Source organism: Hibiscus syriacus, unplaced genomic scaffold (genome assembly GCF_006381635.1).
Source record: "Hibiscus syriacus cultivar Baekdansim isolate YM2019G1 unplaced genomic scaffold, ASM638163v2 tig00110239_pilon, whole genome shotgun sequence".
Classification (NCBI taxonomy): domain Eukaryota; kingdom Viridiplantae; phylum Streptophyta; class Magnoliopsida; order Malvales; family Malvaceae; genus Hibiscus; species Hibiscus syriacus.
In genome coordinates, this window is record NW_024062641.1 from 3,399,769 (window position 1) to 3,422,745 (window position 22,977).

At 33.9% G+C, this 22,977-nt stretch overlaps 1 long non-coding RNA gene across 1 annotated transcript; it reads right to left on the reverse strand.

Moving 5' to 3' along the window:
- Nucleotides 1-981: 981 nt before the first annotated feature.
- LOC120114713 lies at nt 982-22,622 on the reverse strand. The gene is made up of 4 exons (XR_005515417.1): nt 22,515-22,622; nt 22,230-22,427; nt 21,990-22,131; nt 982-1,014 (listed from the first exon to the last, which is right to left on the reverse strand). It is a non-coding gene; the product is annotated as an uncharacterized LOC120114713 (long non-coding RNA).
- Nucleotides 22,623-22,977: the final 355 nt, after the last annotated feature.

A 22,977-nucleotide genomic window follows, 5' to 3' on the forward strand; every position in this document is an offset into this window, starting at 1 on the left:
CACGGGAACGAGAAGAAGGAGAAGAGGAAGAGATAACTTAGCTTTTCAACTTTTCCCCCTTTTACTCTTAATAAATTCATTTTCCCTCTAAAGGACCATAATTTCCCCTCCATTCTTCCATTTTTACTAATTAGACTTAAACACAATTTACTAAATCATTTCTTATACTTTACCATTTATTCAATTTAATCCTCCAAATTTTAAATCCTTTTATTATAGTAGATGACCCGATATTTGGGGTATTACAATTGCTCTTAACTCATTAGTATGGGATGAGATAATGCTTTTTAAAAATTTGGAGAATCATATACTCGTTTCTATATATTAATGAATCCAAACGTAAAAAAAATATTTGCTTCAAATATACTGTCTAGGTATGATCATTAAGAAGAAAGAATCTAAATTTCTATCTTGTATTTATACATTACTTCTAAAATTAATCAAACTGTCGGCCCTTCTAATTGAATATAGTCGTACATAACTGCATTGAATGCTCCCATGCTTCTGCTCTGTGTTAGAAAGATTGCGTTCTCCCCTTTCTCAATTCTGTGACCAGCCACATTAATGCTATATAATCTGTACATTCCATGAATTCCATGTCGTGCTACGGCATTATCTTAACTTATCCTCCTCGTAGTAAAATACGGTCGAATGCACTCGGGTCGTTGAATCGGACCTATGAATACATTTGTAAAGGTTCATTAGCATAGAGAATAAGTGAAAAGCATAGCTACATTCTATCCCTGGTAAATGACGACCGACAATGATGAGATTTATACCTGTCCATTGAAAATACAAACTCGTAAGCTGAATAAATGTGTGGAGATCTTCAGGCTGAATGGCATGCATGACCAAGAGGTTAAACAGAGATTACTTGTCTGTTTCATCGAGGCACAATGAGCTAACAAGCATCGGGTCGGCCGGCTGCTGTGCAGTCTGAAATCCCAATTTCCCACAACGTAGGGCCATTCCATGGAGGATCATATATTAGAGTACCCAAGCTAATCTTGTTTCCTGCATAGGCGTTTATGAAAAAAGATTATGTGATTTCATGAACCCAATGGTTTAGAATAACATGGAAATAAATTTGACTTGGTTGGATAGTGATGTTGAGATCCAATTTGTAGTTTCCAATGAAACCATGGACCCATGCATACAAATTATGCAATCCCGGTCGGACATTTTTTATTTCGACACGTCCATTGTTGTCGGATTGAGTCCAAAATTGATAACCCTGAAAACAGAAAAGAACATGACAGAAACCAGAGTTGGAATATTCATATACATCTATAATTAAGACTTAAGATGTAACTTGGTCAACAATATTAACCTTCCCGCCGTGTTGCCATGATCCTGCATCTCGAGGAGCAGCCAACACCACAAAGGCATATTGTCCCTGAACGAATTCCTTATCATTGTACCAGTTTCGCACAAGTAACTGACCGCTAACTTGGCCTCGTTGTTCAGCATGAGTAAAATCTTTGGATGGAGTGAAATTGTAAGGCCAGCTTTCGATTTCTACACTCAACTAATGGCGCACAAATAAGTGATAAATGAGTTAGTTGCTCAATACCATAAATTTAAGTTTACCCGATCTTGCTAGTGATGAGAAAACCTGTCTTTGAGCGTCATTCCACAGTGTCTTGCGGTGATCATTATTGGAAGAAGCAGAATTAAGATAAATAAAAGCAGGACCGAACACCTTTTTCTAATGCTCGCTTTTCTTATATCGAAATCCTTCCCGGCATAGAGAGCGGTAACAAGCATATAAATCGTCGAAACAATGAAAATATCACACAATCATTTCTAGTTAAATGAAAATTATTGCAAGCTTCTATAATTTATGCATGTATGTATTACTTATTGGCATGTAAACAGACTTACGCATAGAGAAGTGGCACCAGGATGAGAAGTGAGGCCCTCCTTATGAGGGCCACCAACTCTGTACTCAGAGCTTGGTGTGATTATCCATCGTCATCAGATATCCATCCAAGAAGCTTGTTATCTTTGTTCTCAATCGAATATTAGTACTTGTCATCAACCTATGCACCACAGTTATTGAACAGAAAAAGGAAGAACCTGTTTGTTGGGATCTCAGCACAGCAAGCGCAAAAACAAATATCAACACAATGATTAATCGAAACCATAAAGCAGGTGTAAAGCTGCAGCTATTTGCCTTGGAGGAATAGTTTGATCTTGCAAAGAATTAGTCCTTGGAGGAATTTATGTTCTTCCCAATAGTTTTAATTATATTCAAAGTGCAAATTTAATTATCATTACGACATAATTAGTAGTAAGTAATTTTTAAGTCGAACACCTTATTATTATTATTATTTACATTTTGTTGTTGGTTAATGTAAATAAAAGAATAAAAGGAGAAAGTCTTATAGTATTCTAAATAAGATTTTATTTTATTTAAGTACATTTTTTGGTGATTGAAATTTTTTATAACGACATGAATACGCATGTAAATTTTAAATCAAACACCTTTTTTATTTGATTTTAGTTTGTTTAGGTTTCTATAAAAAGTTGAAACAATAGACCAATAGTTATAAGATATTATTTTATCACTATATTATAATAAATTAAAGAATTGGTCTTTTAATTTTATTAAAATTTTGTTTAACATAACAATTTAAATAATAAAAATATAAACTTCATTCAAGAATATTCTAAGTACTAAATGATATAATTTTATTAAAGAATTTAATGCTACACAAATTAATAAAGATATAAAGTTAAGACAAGTAATTTATTTTAATTATATATGAAAATCTATTGTTTTATGTTTGTTAATAACATAAATTCTGCTTTGAGTAGATTTCCTACTTGGGTGCTTATGCTTTTCACATCTATGGTCGTTGAACCATCTTAAATTTGAATTTCGTATAACCCCTTGCAATAGTTGCAACACATACAGATCAATCATTTGATACCTTAGAATCCTTTTCGACTCCGACTAACTCAACTTAATACTCTATATCATATATTTAAATTACAGTTGTGGATTACTTTTTGAGTATGTTATTGGTATTGTGGTTGTATAATAATTATTATTGTAGGTATAAGTGAGACTAGTGAATTCAACAACCACATCCATGCTTGAATAAGTTATTTGATGGTTCCTGAGCCAGTGGAGTTGAATAATATGAAGCCGGAATGCTTGGACGAGTTAGGGATAACAATTTAACTTGAAAAATTGGTTTTGTTCCGATCCGATAGGGTCGGGTTTTTTTATAATTTTTTTTGTTTTAGTCAGGTAGGTTAAAGGAGTAAGGTCGAGTCGGGCTTAGGTGGGGTGAAAAAACTCTAACCCGATCCCACCGAGGATAATAATGTAACTTCCTTAAAAAAATATTATTTTGTTAATTAAATTTTTATTTTGTAACGGAACAGATCTGGTTGGATTGATTTATACTCTAAAAATTCTGATCAGATCAAAATCAGGTGGAGAATATATATTTTTCGAGTCAAGTCGAATCCAGTAGAGAATATATAATTTTCAAGTCATGTCATATTCGAATGAATGATACATATTTTTTAGGTCGGATCGAGTTGACCAAAACCCCGACCCAACCCAACCTATTGTCATCCATGCATCCAACCCTCCTAAAATGATATTTTAGGACTAAGTTTGACGTCCTAAGTGATAAAATGACAAAAATACCCATAAATATAATTAGATGAGCTAGAAATCTTCAAATTTGAAAAAAGAAGAAGCTAAAATACTATTGGATGATAAAAAACCAAAATATCTTTTAAGGTTTAATAAATGAGCATTAAGTCCTGAAACTTTGAAAAATGAGTATAATAATTTTACGGCTAATTAGTAAGACTCAAGATCCTAATTTTTGATAAATAACTGAACCTGGAGCCCAAGTCTTGTAAAATTACCAACATACTCCTGATAATAAATAGATTTGAATAAACTTTAGATAGAAGATAAAAAAAAACATAATATTTATTAAGTGGGCTTGAGGCCTTAGACTTTATAAAATGGGTTTTTTTCCCAATAGGGGTAATATTTTATTATTTAGCCGCATAGGGCACATTAAAGTTTCTTGTGGGATCTACGACATTTGATACAATGACCGAGTTCCTCTAGAAATATTAACTAAATGGTCCCCGTTATATGGGCCCCTTGTGGACTAATATTTTATTATTTCCAATGGAACTCGTCATCTCTACGTGATGAATCTTGTTGAAAATTAATTTTTTATTTTTACCTTTACCAAATAATTTAATTTTTTTTTTAAAAATATGCCAAACTCATCACCTCAAAATGATAAGTTTGTTTTGAATTTTAAAAAAGTACATGTTTCTAGCCATTGCACAACGGTCAGATGTAACAGGCAGATTACAACGGTCACTATGGAACTCGTCACCTTGAGGTGACGAGTTCAGTGGGATTTTTGAGTTAACTAGTCATTTCTGGTCGTTGGTTTTGGGTTTTAAATAGGAGTTTAAGGTTTAGGTTTTTTTATTGTGTTTTGTTAAGAAAAAAAATCAAAATTTTAAAAAAATGTCAACCCACGATGAAATGTTACGCCTCGATGATGGCCATATTTCTATACTCGAGCTCAGACCGGATGAAGAACATAGAGTTCATCAAAGAGGAATGGGTCTCCGAGATTCGCATCAGCGAATTATTATATATTTGCAATAATCCAGGTTGTATCCAACGACCATTTTGCGTGGTTTTAAGGTTATCTCGACATTGATTATCAATCTCATTGAACGTTGGAGGCCGGAGATGCATACTTTCCATTTTTTGAGTTGTGAAGCGATAATTACGCTGGAATATGTTGCTTACTAACTCGGTGTTTTGGTTAACGGTATGGCGGCAGTGAGACACAACAATTTCAACTGATTCGAAATTGTTGACCAAGTTTTGGGAAAGATGCCACCATCAAAGGTCTTAGATGGGTACCAAATACGGACCAAATGGTTGGAGTCTGAATTTAATATGACGGATGACTCTACCGAGTAAGAGGTGATTTTTGTCACCCAAGCGTGTTTGCTCTAATTGATTGGAGAGATATTGTTACAAAATAAATCTGGTAACTTGACACACATTCAGTATCTTTCGATATTGGATAATTTTACTTTGTGTCACAATATTAGTTGGGGCTTTGCAATTTTGGCTTTTTTATACTGGGAACTTTGCAAGGCTTCAATTGTCTAATGGGGTCAAAAAGCGGATGTATCAGGTTGTCTAGTCCTGCTACAATCTTGGGTGTGGTACCGGTTCTCATTTTTTACGCCAATTACACCGTTCCCGATTGAGTTTCCTTTCGCTACAAGGTAATTTTTACCATGATTTTTATTAAATTTTTAAATTTAATTTTTTTTTAATTTTAATTTTTTATATTATTTAGATGGCCACATAAAATTATTGAGACGAAATTATTGGGTGCAACTAAACAAGATATAAAAATGAGAATCGATATGGCCGGTCAAAATTGTTGCGACAGTTTGGGTCTCATCAACCGATTCTTACGCAAACTATGGATATGGACACACTCATAGAATTGATACACGTGGGAAGCATACCCAAAATTAGCTGAGGAAACATGCTAATTACATTGAGAAATGGAATCACCGTCATTTCTTGGTCCCTATGCATTAAGAGAATACACTCACTAACGTTGATTTCGAAAGCAAATTGGAAACCATATTTCATGACATCACAAGAGAGGGAAGAATGGGAACGAGGAAAGGCTAAATTCAAAAAAGCCAAGAAGAAATCATCATCATAATCTTCGTATTCTACTTCTACTTCTACCGATTATTTTGCATTTCAGAGTAGTTTTGGTTTTTATCCGTCATATTATGCTACAACGGAGACTCAATCGAATTGCGTTGGAGGTTCATAGAAAGAAATACAAAAAACTCAAGCATCTTCGACCCGAATATACTGGTGAGGGTGAATGGGATCATATTATATATGGTCAACAACATAGTGACAACTATCGTTTCGATGTCAAAATAAATTCCTTATTCTCAATTGATAAATAAAGAAAATGCATAGAAAAGAGAAGTAAGGGTCGATTCCACAGGGACTTGGAAAACTATAAGTTTCTGTCTGATTTGTTTAAGCTAGGCGTGATGTAGTAACGCGGGGTTTTGGTAAAAAATGATTAAGTAATAAAGTGTTTAAATAAAAGGTAATTAAATTAAAAAAAATTAAGAGAATAAAGTTTGTAAATGGATATGGTAAAAACATCCTCAAGCTTCGCTTTGACTCAATCTCCATTAGATCATCGAATTAGATTTTCTATTTGGGAATCATGTCGGTTACTTTGTCTACAAGGGCAATCCCCGTGACTCCATTTTGTATACCGAATACCCAAGGCAATCTTTGATTTCGGCTTCGAAAACTGATCTAATCAACATCAATTGTCATATATCAATTACCGTTTAAGTTTGTGGCGACCGACTTGGATTGTTGTTTCTATAACTGTCAAGTCCAATCTCAATTCCCTCTTGGTGAGGCTATCTCACCAAGTGTGTTCCCAGGAAGTCGAATGTCCTTTCTATAAGCCGAATCTTCCTCCCACACGTTTAATCGCAACAACCTCTTGACCAAAGTCTATCTTTGATTTTGAAAACTATGTTGATTTTGAAAAATAAGCGTAGAGATTGAGAGAGATATTCTGAAGATATTAAGGGTCTGTTTCAATTCTCCTGTTGGAATTGAGTCATCGTTTCAGCTCTCGGCTTATGAGAAAATTAGCTAAGCATGACAAAAGTCATACTTAAGCATATTTAAAAACAAATCTTGAATATAAAAGAAAAATGAAAACTTGAAAAATAAAATAAAAGGGAAAGCTTTAATAAAACTAGAAAGAAAAAGAATATTGTAATTTGAGTTATGTTTTTAGGCTTACCCCAAGAGTGTATTTATAGTCTCTCAAAGCCTAAGGATAAACAAAGAAATTAAAATAAAAAAATCCTAAAGAAAATTATTTTTCCTAAATTCAAACTTTAAACAAGTCTCCTAATGCAACTCTGCTCGTCCATCTTCCAAAAGGCGCGCTGAGTAGATCTTCTAGATAATTGTCGCTGTTGGTAGCACAACAGATGTTTCAGCGGGGAAATGGAAATGCGATATAGAAGTTGTTTTAACGAGGCCCAATTTCACTTTTACCAAAAAAGATTAGGCATTTAAAAGTTAGGAGAATAATACTCCACATACCGAAATATGGGGTGAGGAAATATAGATTGATTCGAATAGAGTGGGTGAGGAAATATTTTCTAAGATGGGGTGATTGCTACAATGCCATCAGGAAGATACGACGATCACAATATGTGTTCTACTTTATTACTTTGTTAACCTTGACGTTTCAATTGCATAAAATATGAGAAAGACTTATGGTCATCAGATATTCTGTTGGACATGGATTTAGACCGATTTTGGCATTGCTAAGAGCTTATGAATATCAAAGTCCCACAGTTCACTTACCTAATGTACACAGGGAATTGCAATTATGATTGCATTTTCGGTTCTATTGTGTTTATCATGATTGTAACAATAACGAGTGCTATTGTGGTCATTGTGGGTTTTGCGATTGCACAATAATAGTTTCAAACAATTATTTGAATTTTCAAATCACATGTTAAACCAAATCGTATACCATATCAAGCCTTAGTAGCAGTACCTACAGAAATTCAATTTGGCCTACACTAGGGGAAGTTTGCTATAACACCCATTTCCTGTATTCATTTTCCGTACACAAGTCACATGTGTCACATGACTTTTTAAAAAAAATCATTATTTGTAAACCCATAAAATTTTGATCCAATAAATAAAACATTTTAGAGAAATAAAATAAAACGTTCATAACTTTCAGTAGTTAAAATAATCTTAAAGTTATAACATACTACAGTAGTCATAATTCAAATACATTTAAGAGCATTTTCATAAATCTATTACATGCCATCTAATTATCAAAAGTAGACATAATTGTCCTATAGTTACTGATGAGGCAACCTTTGATTGATGATATTCGATGCACTCCTTACTCCACTAGTCTTTGCTATTACCTACGCGTGAAACCAACACAAGGTAAGTATTTACTTAGTGAGGCATAATAATACAATAATATGAAATTTAAACACAAGTATATCATATAATACTAAGTTACGAATTCAAATCATATAAATCATATTGATACATAATCTGGCTTGGCAAGCCAATGTTCATTCACATAACCTGCGAAACTATATTTAGTATGCCCCGTATACCTATCAATCAATATTTTCCAATTTATCCTTTATTTTCCCAACGTATGCCAAATGAGAATGCAAGGTACATGCATTGCACCGAAGTGTCGAAATGGAAATTCACAACTCATTATGAATTCCATGGATGCACATAGTACTGATACTAAAATGCACTGTTATGCATTAAACAAAATCGATCGATAACTTTTATACATAATTGTTTATCGAAATGATAATTCACAAACTCATTATGAATACCGTAGTTACACATCTAGTGCCGAAAGTACACATAGTACTGACACGAAAATGTACCATTATGCATTATACAAAATCGATCGATAACCATTACATGCAATTTATGTCGAAATGCACCTATGACTCTCAATGCACATACAATGGGCTTTTAAGTCAAATTCACAGATTTAACATTCATTTATAAACATCGATAACCATTAAAACAACATAAAAGTTTATCTATTCATTTTAGAGAAGTTCATACTCTAAATCATTCGTAGTATCATTTCCATAAACATTATAAAATATATTGAAATAATATAAAACATACTTTTATAAAAACATTCTAGGTTGACTCATCGCATATAAGTACAAAAAATGCACTCATCTGGTATGCCTCACTAATATGCTTTAATGATGTTTGACTATTCGGTAACTTTATCCTTTCCCTTTTTCTTGCTTGACTCAGGAGCTTGGTTACGATATACACAAGCATCCATAATTACACATTCAATACAAATGTTATTATACTTTCTAACATTTCTATATCCAATAATACTCAAAAGTACTATTATTTTCGAATTCTATTTAATTTCATCATATCTTAAAATTGCAGATTGACTAGTATCGGTACCCCTACTATGGTATCGATACTTCTATACTATGGTACCGATACTCCCTTCAGTATCAAAACCATTTTTGCATTATGGAATCCATATTATCGATACCTTCCTCTTAGTATCGATACCCCACGCAGTATCGATACTACTTGCATCAAGATCGAAATTGTTCATCATTTTCGTTCATCGTTTTCATCCTCTTTACTCAAATTTAACCCTATAGTATCGGTACTGTAGAAATATCATCTAATCTCGCTTCTGATAGTCGAATGTCTATCACATTAGCTAAGAAAGCTATATTACCCATTCGACATTATTTTCTTTGCAGTCATCGCTGATATTACACTGGAAGGTGATTTCGCTTTTTCACCGATTACTATGATTTCGGAGCTTTCGACATCCTTAAAAAACAATTGCTTCTTGCAAAAATTAACCCATCCATGATGTAGAGACAACCAGTCCATACCCAAAATAATTTCAAACTCATCGAAAGGCAATTCCATCAAGTTTACTGGGAACACAACCCCTTGAATCTTTATCTGGCATTTTCTACATACCCGAGTTACTCTCGCACTATGACCCATAGGGTTTACAGCTATCATCTCACTAAAAATTGGTTCTAAAGGAATTCCTCTAGCTCTAACCAACTTTGTACTAATATAAGAGTGTGTAGAACCAACGTCAACCACAATAAATACAGGTTCATCAAAAAGAAGGAATGTACCTGTTAAGATCTCTGAGTCATCCCGATCCTCATTAGTCTTAATATTGTAAATTATGGCTACTCCCCAAGTCTCTTGTCTTGGAATTGACTTAGATTATCCTTTGGATCTACCACTTCCTCTACTTCTATTAGATGTTGCTACCAATCTCTTAGATTTCACTGAATTATCCCCAGATATCTTAGGACAATTTGAAGCATAGTGACCAGTTTCACCACACTAGAAACAATATCCACTGAGCAATCTATATACTCCACGGTGATATTTTCCACACGTCTGATATGGAGTAGTTTTCTCTCCATATGCTCTACCAGAGCTAGCAGCAAAAGACTGTGATTGCTTATTTTTATGTGAAGCTACAGCAGAACCATCTCTATCAGTATATCGAGAACTCGAACCCTTGTCACTCTTAGAATGATAGGAAGTTGAAAACGTTCCAACTCTTTTTCCCGTTTACATACTCTGTTCCGCTACTAGAGTCTCATTTTGAGCTCTTTCAATGGCTTTTGCTCGGTTTATAACTTCTTCCAGGCTAGGAAAATTTAAAGTCAACATCATCTCTTTCAACTTAGGCATTATTCCCTCGATGAACCAATCACGTCGAGTTTTGTCATTAGGAACTACTTCAGTAGTAAAACGACTCAACTTGTTATACTCAGCCTCATACTCATGTACTGCTTGATCACCTTGTTTCAAATTAATAAACTTCAACAGTATTGCCGGTCTAAACTGCTCACTGATATACTTGTTCTTAAATTCCTCCTGAAAGAACGGCCAGGTCACTTGCTCCGATGGTGCATACATCACAGTATTTGACCACCACACTCGAATTGATCCTCTAAGTAAATATATAGCTCCACCCAGCTTTTCAGAATCTGAGCAGTGAAGACATTCAAGCATCACCATAACATCGTTTAACCATAAATCAGCCTCCATAGGACCTTCATCCTCTTCTCCCCGGAACTCCGGAGCTCCCAAACTTTTCATCTCTTTTGGGATTAACATACGCAGTGCTAGAGGAGCAGTGGGAGGCAGAGGAGGTTGGAACAGAGTCAAAATGGAATCGAGAGCTTTCATAAAAGCTCTAAACTCTAGCATTGGCAAACCCTAATATACCGATGCACTAGCATTTTCAGATGGGATCGAATGTTCACTATTAGCTTTATAGCTATCGCTACTCGGTTATTCTCTAACTTCTTGTTCAGCCACTCTTTGCGAGTTCGAAGATTCTAACATCTTATAGGACATACATAATAATAACACTCAAGTTAGTGAAGAGTGACATCAATCATATTCTAATGACAACATATCAATAACCTTGACAATCTTAGTGGCAAGTAACCCTTTTTAAAGTAAAATACACCCAATTTCGGCCGAGAATCAGCTAAACCTACAGCTCTGATACCAATAAATGTATCACCCATTTCTTGTATTCATTTTCCGTACACAAGTCACAGGTTTTACATGACTTTTAAAAACATTTTCTTATTTGTAAACTCATAAAATTTTGTTCCAATAAATAGAACATTTTAGAGAAATAAAATAAAATGTTCATAACTTTCAGTAGTTAAAATAATCTTAAAGTTATTACATACTACAATAGTCATAATTCAAATACATTTAAGAGCATTTTCATAAATCTATTACATGTCATCTAATTATCAAAAGTAGACATAATTGTCCTATAGTTACTATTGAGGCAACCTTTGATTGATGATAATCGCTGCTGTCCTTACTCCACTACTATTTATTATTACCTACGCGTGAAACCATCACACGCTAAGTATTTACTTAATAATGCATAATAATACAATAAGATGAAATTTAAACATAGGTATATGGTGGGTGTCAAATCCAACAAATAATAATACTTGTTTTTAGAAATATAAATTTGTAATATCGGTAAGCAAGGTAGAATCCACATGGATTGAGTATACTTATTTTAATGAAAATTAAAGCAAATAAAAGGGGTTTAAAATCGAGAAGAAATAAAAAGAAAAAAGCATTTAAAATCAACCAAGAATTTAGAGAGATCAATATCAAGCAAATATCTAACTAAATGTATAATTTCATAATTTGTTCAGAGAATTGATCATAGACGCAATGATAAAATCTTCTACTTTTCACTAAATTGGTTATGGTTATTGAGAATCTCTAACAACATGTCTCTCCTTATTTCTCGATAATCAAGAGAAGCTCTTTGATTATTTCCCTTGTTAATGAACAACCGTAGACAAGCTCTTAAGATATAATCCACCAGAGGGACCACCAATTCTAGCCAACGAATACACAAGCTCGATTAATTTAGACTAGGTTATATATCTTCATAACATAATCAAAATCAACTATGTTACTTTGCCACTAATTTTAGAATGTTTAAACAATTACGGATTTAAAGTTCTAAATGGCAATTTATCAACCTGATAATTGTACAACAGGCCCTTTGCACAATCAATCAAGAAAATAATTCTTAATAAAAACAGAAGATATATAAATAGCAAAGAAGTAAAAGAGCAATGAAAATTATTTAGATCTCACAATCCTTGAAGAACCAAAACTTCAATTATCCTTCAGTTGGAAGAAAAGTATTTAGCCACTCATAATTGAAAGAACACAAAAAGAAAAACTTAAAGAAAACTTAATGAAAAACTTGATGTAAAATTGATGCCCTAGCTCCCCTTTTATAAGGATTTTCCTACTCTAGATAAGGAAGTTTCACTTAAAGAAAATCCCACAAAAATGGGAGTTTTAAATTCCCTCATCCTTTTCTAATGATAAGAATAATACAAAAGAGTCTTCCAGCCGTCATTAAACTCTTTTACCTTTGTAAATTCATAACCCTAATTTAGGGTTGTACAAACTGGTAAGGCGTGCCCACGCCTTAACTGAAGACTTTTCTGTGATAGCTCAAGATAAATAAGACGTGCCCATGCCTTATGCGAAAACCTCTTCTGGTCTTGTCAACTTCTTGAATTTCGATTTGTCCTTCTTGATTTGGGGATTTTGTGAATATCATGCTAATCATTAGATTTTGAACTTGTTTTATCCAAATCTTTAACCTAATCCATAAAATATAAAATATAATCAAAATCCATGATTTAAGCAATTTTAGTTATTCAAATATGAGGAAAATATCATAAAATATATGTCTAATATGCATGTTATCAAATTCCCCCACACTTAAACCAATGCTTGTCCTCAAGCATACAATAGTTCAAATTTATAACTCTTCTCAACGTCAATCCTTCTTCTTCATTTTCTCATCCCTCAATAATCAAAATAGTCATGCCTTAAAGACTCAAATCTAGACAAAAGTAAGGAACGAGCAATTCGTAAAATAAATTCTCATAAACCAACACACATGAATAATCACCCCATCAATCTTTTCAAAATCAAAATGCAGTGGGATCTAATACCCTCACATTGGATTCACTCAATACGCTCGAAGTGTTTAGGGTGTCAATAAATTCTCAAGGCAAAACATAGAAAGATTTTTACCATAGGCTTGCTAACCTATCACATCCCCACCACTAATCAATGAATTGAAAGCATAAAAACCTTAGGGTCTTAAACATGGTGTAATGGGGCTTAGGTGAGGATTGGTATGAAATGAATTTGAGTTTTTTTATTGAAGGAGTCATACAAAATTATCCACATGGAACTCAATCTCAAATGTTCTCTTCAAGCCACATAACATTTTTTCTTTTCTTTTGCACAATCTATTTTTCTTTCTTTCCTTTGCACGGATTTTTTTCTTTTTCTTTTCCTTTTTTTCACTTTTTTTTTGGTTTTTTTATGAATGAGATTGTAACTCGAATCACTGTATTCCAACATCTTCCGATCTTCTCAAGATAATTTGAATTCTCATGTGAAGAAGCTCATACAATCCTCCAATTCAAGGTTGAAAAGAGGGGAAATTAACAAAAAGGATTTCATATTTGCTTATACCATGGTTAATTTCAAACAATAAGGCTTAGGCTCTAAATTGGCTTTCTATGGATGATAATCAAGGTAGGCTCTTTACGAAAGCTAAAAGTGGTTTCACCTAAAAGCCCTTATCATTCTTGATGCATCCAATTCTAAAATATGGTCTTCGACATGTATATCAAAACAAGTTCTAGAAAAATTAACTATGTATGACAATCACACAATCAAGAAATGGAGGATGCTGAAAATGAGTGCTCATTGGCCCAAAAACTCGCAAAAAGGGTGAACATGTATTAAATCCCACACATTTTTCATTCAATCAGTCATCAAGAGTAATCAACCAGTGTATAGCAAAAAAGAATTCAACTACTCAAGCTAATCCCCTATTATTCTTTAACTTAATTCGATAATCCACAACAATCCAAATCATGCAAGGATAAACATCGAAAGAATCTGGAATTTCGAAGAGAAAAATCACAAAAACGAACTAAAGAACACTTGTTTTTTTTCATCAAAAAATAGAAGCAAAATTATGTTCAAAGCAAAACTATGTATGAAATACTCTCCCCCACACTTAATCCATACATTGTTCTCAATGTATCAAAAGTAGATGCTCAAAACCCATAAAAGAATAAGAGTAGAAAACTCCCCTAAAAATGTTGAGCATCAACCACAATATATGTCACGAGCTGGGGGTGAATGTAATGTGGTCGGCTAGGTTGATTCTCGGACTGAGCGGAGACATGGGTCGGGTGGAGAGGAGAGGACAGCTGGTGGCGCGCATTTTTCTAAAAGAGCATAGAAAATAAAGAAAGGATAAGGCACATTTATATTTAAAAAGTTTCTTTGAATCTTGTTTCCTGAATCATAAGTGGTGTTGAGTTTAGACGTGGGCACGTCTTATACAAAAACTTCTTCTAGATAATGAGAGACTTTAGGAATAATTCTGCTTTTGTAAGGTGTGCCTGCGGGTTACAAAAATTCATCTTCTGATCTAAAGAGGAAAAAAAGATTAATTGTACTCCAAAAAATTAAGGAAAAAATAAAAATAAAAAGAACGAAAATAGAAATTGAAAAGGGAAAATTGGGTTGCCTCCCAAGAGCGCCTTTCTTTAACGTCTTTGGCTAGATGTCGTAGCTTCTTTATCATCCTATGTTGGATACTCCAAAATGGTTTGACCAATAGTATGAGCCAGAGAACCTTCGTAAAAAGGTTTGAATTGATGATCATCGACCTTAAATATTTGACATGTATTCAAACTTTGTATTTCATCGATAGAGAAATTTTTCTTCCACCCAATAGCTTCCTTGTAGTTTCTAAGCATTCGAATCAACTTTTATTCTTCTAAGCGAGAGAGTTTTTTGGGAATGATCACTGGAATAGTTTACTCTTCTCCTAAATATACATGCTTCAGATGATTTGGCAAAGGCTTCGTTTCCAATTTGGGTGCCTGCACAAGAGAAGGAAGAAGCTTGGTGTGAGAAAGAGGTGACTCAATATGAGATACATCATACCTCATGGGTTTGAGTGATTCTAGTTCTTGGATTGTATCTTGCAAATCAAGATCCAACACATATTTTTTCATGATTCCCTATAATCCTTCAGAAGTGAAATTCATGTTGAGTGTATCTTTCAACTTATAATCATCATTTTGATCAAAAGTTTCCTGTGCTAAAGGGTCAATAACAACCATGAAAAAAATAGAGGACACATCACTAGGATATCTCATGGCATCATAAATATTGAATTTAATCATTTCACTATCAAATTCCATGGTAAGTGTACCATCATTTACATCAATTTTTGTCCTAGCTGTTTTCAAAAATGGCCTTCCAAACAAAATTGATGTTGATTTAGAAGAATCATTTTCTTGTATATCAAGCACATAAAAATCTACAGGAAAAACCAATTCATTAACTTCCACCAAAACATCCTCTAAAACTCCCTCAGGATATACATTAGATCTATCAGCAAGTTGAAGAATCACTCTTGTTTCTTTCAAATGACCAACATTCAGAGATGAATAAATAGAAAGAGGCATGATATTTATTGAGGCTCCTAGATCTAACATTGCTCTCTCAATTCTAACATTACTGAGTTTACAAGGGATAGTAAACATACCTGGATCTTTGCACTTAGGGGGTAGTTTTTTCTGGAGGACAGCTGAAACATTCTCCCTCATACTTACCTTTTCATTATCCTTGAGCTTTCTCTTGTTGGTGCACAATTCTTTAAGAACTTTAGCATATCGAGGTACTTCTTTAATTGCATCAAGTAAAGAAATATTTACCTCAATCTTGCGAAATTTCTCAAGAATTTCTTTCTCTTCTGCTTCTTTCTTGGATTTAGCGAATCTAGCAGGAAAAGGAGGATCTATGACCAATTCCTTCAGTTTTTCACTTTTGAGTCCTTCAGGTTGGTATTTTTGAGTCTGAGGATCAACAACTTCCTTTTCAGTTTCTTCCTCTAAGGCCCTCCCATGTACCAATGGACTAGGTTCCTTCAACTCCTTTCCACTTCTCAATGTGATTGCACTAACATTTTTCTTTGGATTAACAATGGTTTGTGAAGGTAACTTACCTTGGGATTCTAACCGACTAACAGAGGATGGCAATTGACTCATTTGATTCTCCAAATTTTGTATGCTTGTTCTCATCTCTTGCTGAAATTGTTGTGTATTAGTTGCAAGTGATTTGAAAATTTCTTCAAGAGACATACTTGGCTTTGAAGAAGACTTCTCAAGTGGAAAACATTGGAATTGCGATGGTCTTGGTCCATAGCTAAGGTTAGGATGATCCCTCCATCCTGGATTATAAGTATTTAAGTAATGATCATATTTCGTTTGTGGAAGATCGGGAAACCTTCTAACTGTATTGGTGTACTCATGAGAATCATCTTGAAGTGTAGGGCACATGTCAGTTGGGTGACCGATCACAGAACATATCCCACAAGCTTTCACTTGTTGTGTTTTTCCTACAACTAGTTGCTAAACAAGTAAGGTGAGATGCGATAATTTATGTTCAATGGAAGATGAACCTACCTCATTCACTCTTCTTTGAGATGTGTCTTACCTAAAACCAAATTGTTGTGAATTGGCGTCCATGATGGAGATCAGTTACCTAGCATCGTGAGGAGTCTTATTCACTATGGCACCTCCATTGGCTACATCCATCATCTTCCTCTCCATGGGTAGTAGTCCTTCATAGAAATATTGGATGAGAAGTTTCTCAGAAATCCCATGTTGAGGGAAACTTGCACACAATCGTTTAAATCTTTCCCAATACTCGTGAAGGGTCTCAACATTTTTTTGTTTTATTCCACATATCTCTCTTCGAATGCCATTGGCTCTTGAAGCAGGGAAAATTTATCAAGGAATATCCTCACCATATCGGACCAAGTAGTTACAAAACCAGAGGGTAAATAGAAGAGCCAATCTTTAGCTCTATTGGTTAGCGAGAATGGGAAAGCATGTAATTTGATCTGCTCTTCAGTCACTCCTTGTGGTCTCATACTTGAACATACAACATGTAATTCCTTCAAATGCTTATGAGGTTCTTCATTCTCAAGTCCATGGAAAAGATGAAACAAGTGAATCAAACCATATTTTAATTCAAAAGCTACCTTCAAAGTTGTGTAGTCAATTCAGAGCTGTTGTTGATTCACATTTGGTGCAACCAATTCTCTTAGAGTTCTTTCTTCGTTGGCCATTGTTCCTTCTATTTAAGAATCGCTGGATGAATCAACCAAGTTGAGTGTAGATTCTGATTCAGGAGATGATGAAGAGGAAGCTTTTTTGTTGCGCAAGTTAGTTTCTTTTCTTAACCTGCGAGCGGTCTTCTCGATTTTAGGATCGTATTAGAGTTCACCTACACGAGAAGAACGGAGCATTAAAATACGTCTAAATGACACCAATCCCCGACAACGGCACCAAAAATTTAGTGGGTGTTGAATCCAACAAATAATAATATGTTCTTTTAGAAATATAAATTTGTAATAGCGATAAGAAAGGTCGAATCCACAGGGATTGGATAGACTTATTTTAATGAAAATTAAAGCAAATAAAAGGGGTTTAAAATCGAGAAGAAATCAAAAAGAAAAAGCATTTAAAATCAACCAAGAATTTAGAGATATCAATATCAAGCAAATATCCAACTAAAGGTATAATTTCAGAATTGGTTTAGAGAATTGATCATAGATGCAATGATAAAATCTTCTACTTTTCACTAAATTGGTTATGGTTATTCAGAAGCTCTAACAACCTGTCTCTCCTTAGTTTCTTGATAATCAAGAGAAGCTCTTTGATTATTTCGCTTGTTAATGAACAACCCTAGACAATCTCTTAAGATTTAATCCACCAACAACATTAACAACTAGAGGGACCACCAATTCTAGCCAACAAATACACAAGCTCGATTCATTTAGACTAGGTTAATATCTTCATAACATAATCAAAATCAACTATGTTACTTTACCACTAATATTAGAACGTTTAAACAATTAAGGATTTAAAGTTCTAAATGTCAATTTATCGACCTGATAATTGAACAACGGGCTCTTTGCACAATCAATCAAGACTATAATTCTTAATAAAAACAGAAGATATATAAATAGCAAAGAAGTAAAAGAACAATGAAAATTATTTAGATCTCACAATCCTTGAAGAACCAAAACTTCAATTATCCTTCAGTTGGAAGAAAAGTATTTAGCCACTCATAATTGAAAGAACGCAAAAAGAAAAACTTAATGAAAAATTTGATGTAAAACTGATGCCCTAGCTCCCCTTTTATAAGGATTTCCTACTCTAGATAAAGAAGTTTCAATTAAAGAAAATCCCACAAAAATGGGAGTTTTAAATGCCCTCATCCTTTTCTAAAGATAAGAATAATTCAAAAGAGTATTCCCATCCGTCATTAAACTCTTTTACCCTTGTAAATTCATAACCCTAATTTAGGATTATACATACTGGTAAGGCACTCCCACGCCTTAACTGAAGACTTTTCTGCAATAAATCTGGATGAATAAGTCGTGCCCACGCTTTATGCGAAAACCTCTTCTGGTCTTGTCAACTTCTTGAATTCTGATTTTTCCTCCTTGATTTGGGGATTTTGTGAAGATCATGCTAATAATTAGATTTTGAACTTGTTTTATCCAAATCTTCATCCTAATCAACAAAATACGAAATATGAGGAAAATATCATAGAATATATGTCTATTATGCATCTTATCAGTATATCATATAATGCCAAGTTACGAATTCAAATTGTATAAATCATATTGATACATAATCTGGCTTGGCAAGCCAATGTTCATTCACATAACCTGCGAAACTATATTTAGTATGCCCCGCATACCTATCAATTAATATTTTTCCAATTTATCCTTTATTTTCCCAATATATGCCAAATAAGAATGCAATGTACATGCATTGCATCGAAGTGCAGAAATGGAAATTCACAAACTCATTATGAACTCCATGGATGCACACATAGTGCCGAAAGTACACGTAGTAATGATACGAAAATGCACCGTTATGCAATAAACAAAATCAATCGATAACTTTTATACATAATTGTATATTGAAATGGTAATTGAAAAACTCATTATGAATACCATAGTTGCACATCTAGTGTCGAAAGTACACATAGTATTGATAAGAAAATGCACCATTATACATTACACAAAATCGATTGATAACCATTACATACAATTTATGTCGAAATGCACATATGACTCTCAATTCACATACAATGGGCTTTTAAGTCAAATTCATAGATTTAACATTCATTTCTGAACATAGATAACCATTAAAAGAACATAAAAGTTCATCTATTCATTTTAGAGTAGTTCATACTCTAAAATCATTCGTAGTATCATTTCCATAAACATTATAAAAATATATCGAACTACTATATAACATACTTTTATCAAAACGTTCGAGGTTGACTCATCGCAAGTCATCCTCATCGCATATAAGTACATAAAATGCACTCACATGTTATGCCTCACTAGTGTGCTTTAATGATGTACGACTATTTGATAACTTTATCCTTGTCCTTTTTCTTGCTTGACTCAGGAGCTTGGTTACGATCTGCACATGCATCCATAATTACACATTCAATACAAATGTTAGTATTATTTCTAACATTTATATATCTAATAATACTCAAAAGTACTATTATTTTCGAATTCTATTTAATTTCATCATATCTTAAAATTTTAGACTGACTAGTATCGGTACCCCTACTATTGTATCGATACTTTTATACTATGGTACTGATACTCCCTTCAATATCGATACCATTTTTGCATTCTGGAATCCATAGTATCTATACCTTCCTCTTAGTATCGATATCCCACAGCAGTATCAATACTACTTGCATCAATATCGATATTGTTCATCGTTTTCATCCTCTTTCCTCAAATTTAACCCTATAGTGTCGGTACTGTTCTTTCAGTACCGATACCCTTACCCAAATTTTTCATATTTCACTTCGTTTTTTACCCAAATTTCGTTTAAATCTCTTACTTTTATCTCCAACCATACCATTAAAATCATCATAACTTAACCCAACTAACTTACCTCCATTAATCTTCCTATAACATCTAAAATTTCCAAAGAACACTCCAAACTAAGAATCACACTAATTTTTCAAACATGTTTTTAATCACTTCTAAGGCTCTCAATCACTTATTTACTTCTAACGCAAGTCAAATATACTTTTAAACTTCATTAAAGGATCATATTTCATCATATCATTAAAAAAAATCATTTTCTTAAATCTCAAATAATTCACTAATCACTTAGTTTTATTTAATCTTAAGCTTTCCTTAAGCTTCTATATCATTTAAGGCTTCAAAACCAACCCATAAACTAAAGGAAAAACCAACTTGAAGAAATCTTACCTTTGGGTATGGGGAGAGCACGGGGACGAGAAGGAGAGGAGGAAGAGATAATTTAGCTTTTCAACTTTTCCCCCTTTTACTCTTAATAAATTGTTCAGATTTTAAAAAACATGACATTTTTTTATGACACATTTTTTGCAAGTCATAAATTAGCGTGTGTCATTGTTCGTGTGTCATTAAAGGTATATTTTCTTGTAGTGGGAAAAACCAACTTGAAGAAATCTTACCTTTGGCTATGGGAAGAGCACGGGGATGAGAAGAAGGAGAAGAGGAAGAGATAACTTAGCTTTTCAACTTTTCCCCCTTTTTCTCTTAATAAATTCATTTTCCCTCTTAAGGACCATAATATCCCCTCCATTCTTCCATTTTTACTAATTAGTCTTAAACACAATTTACAAAATCATTTCTTATACTTTACCATTTATTCAATTTAATCCTCTAAATTTTAAATCCTTTCATTATAGTCACTGACTCGATATTTGGGTATTACAATTGCTCTTAACTCAGTAGTATGGGATGAGATAATGCTTTTTAAAATTTTGGAGAATCATACTCGTTTCTATATATTAATGAATCCAAACGTAAAAAAAAAAAAAATTGCTTCAAATATACTGTCTAGGTATGATCATTATGAAGAAAGAATCTAAATTTCTATCTTGTATTTATACATTACTTCTAAAATTAATCAAACTGTCGGCCCTTCTAATTGAATATAGTCATACATAACTGCATTGAATGCCCCCATGCTTCTTCTCTGTGTTAGAAAGATTGCGTTCTCCCCTTTCTAAAATCTGTGACCAGCCACATTAATGCTATATAATCTGTACATTCCATGAATTCCATGTCATGCTACGGCATTATCGTAACTTATCCTCCTCGTAGTAAAATACGGTCGAATGCACTCGGGTCGTTGAATCGGACCTATGAATACATTTGTAAAGGTTCATTAGCATAGAGAGTAAGTGAAAAGCATAGCTACATTCTATTCCTGTTAAATGACGACCGATAATGTTGAGATTTATACCTGTCCATTGAAAAAACAAACTCGTAAGTTGAATAAATATGTGTGGAGATCTTCAGGGTGAATGGCATGCATGACCAAGAGGTTAAACCGAGATTACTTGTCTGTTTCATCGAGGCACAATGAGCTAACAAGCATCGGCTCAGGTTCCGGTATGAAGAATTCGGCTGCTGTGCGGTCTGGAATCCCAATTTCCCACAACGTATGGTCATTCCTTGGAGGATCATATATTAGAGTACCTACGCTAATCTTGTTTCCTGCATAGGCATTTATGAAAAAAGATTATGTTATTTCATGAACCCAATGGTTTAGAATAACATGGAAATAAATTTGACTTGGTTGGATAGTGATGTTGAGATCCAATTTGTAGCCTCCAATGAAACCATGGACCCATGCATACAAATTATGCAATTCCGGTCGGACATTTTTTATTTCGAAACGTCCATTGTTGTCGGATTGAGTCCAAAATTGATAACCCTGAAAACAGTAAAAAACATGACAGAAACCAGAGTTGGAATATTCATATACATCTATATAATTAAGACTTAAGATGTAACTTGGTTAACAATATTAACCTTCCCGCCGTGTTGCCATGATCCTGCATCTCGAGGAGCAGCCAACACCACAAAGGCAGATTGTGCCGGAACGAATTCCTTATCATTGTACCAGTTTCGCACAAGTAACTGACCGCTAACTTGGCCTCGTTGTTCAGCATGAGTAAAATCTTTGGATCGAGTGAAATTGTAAAGTCAGCTTTCGATTTCTTCACTCAACTAATGACGCACAAATAAGTGATAAATGAGTTAGTTGCTCGATACCATAAATTTAAGATTACCCGATCTTGCTAGTGATGAGAAAACCTGTTTTTGAGCGTCATTCCAAAGTGTCTTGCGGTGATCATTATTGGAAGAAGCAGAATTAAGATGAATAAAGAAGGACCGAACACCTTTTTCCAGTGCTCGCTATTCTTATATCAAAATCCTTCCCGGCATAGAGAGCGGTAACTAGCATATAAATCATCGAAACAATGAAAATTTCACACAATCATTTCTAGTTAAATGAAAATTATTGCAAGCTTCTATAATTTATGCATGTATGTAGTACTTATTGGGTTGCAAATAGACTTACGCATAGAGAAGTGGCACCAGGATGAGAAGTGAGGCCCTCCTTATGAGGGCCACCAGCTCTCAACTCAGAGCTTGGTGTGATTATCCATCGTCATCGGATATCCATCCATGAAGCTTGTTATCTTTGTTCTCAATCAAATATTGGTACTTGTCATCAACCTATGGACCACAGTTATTGAACAGAAAAAGGAAGAAC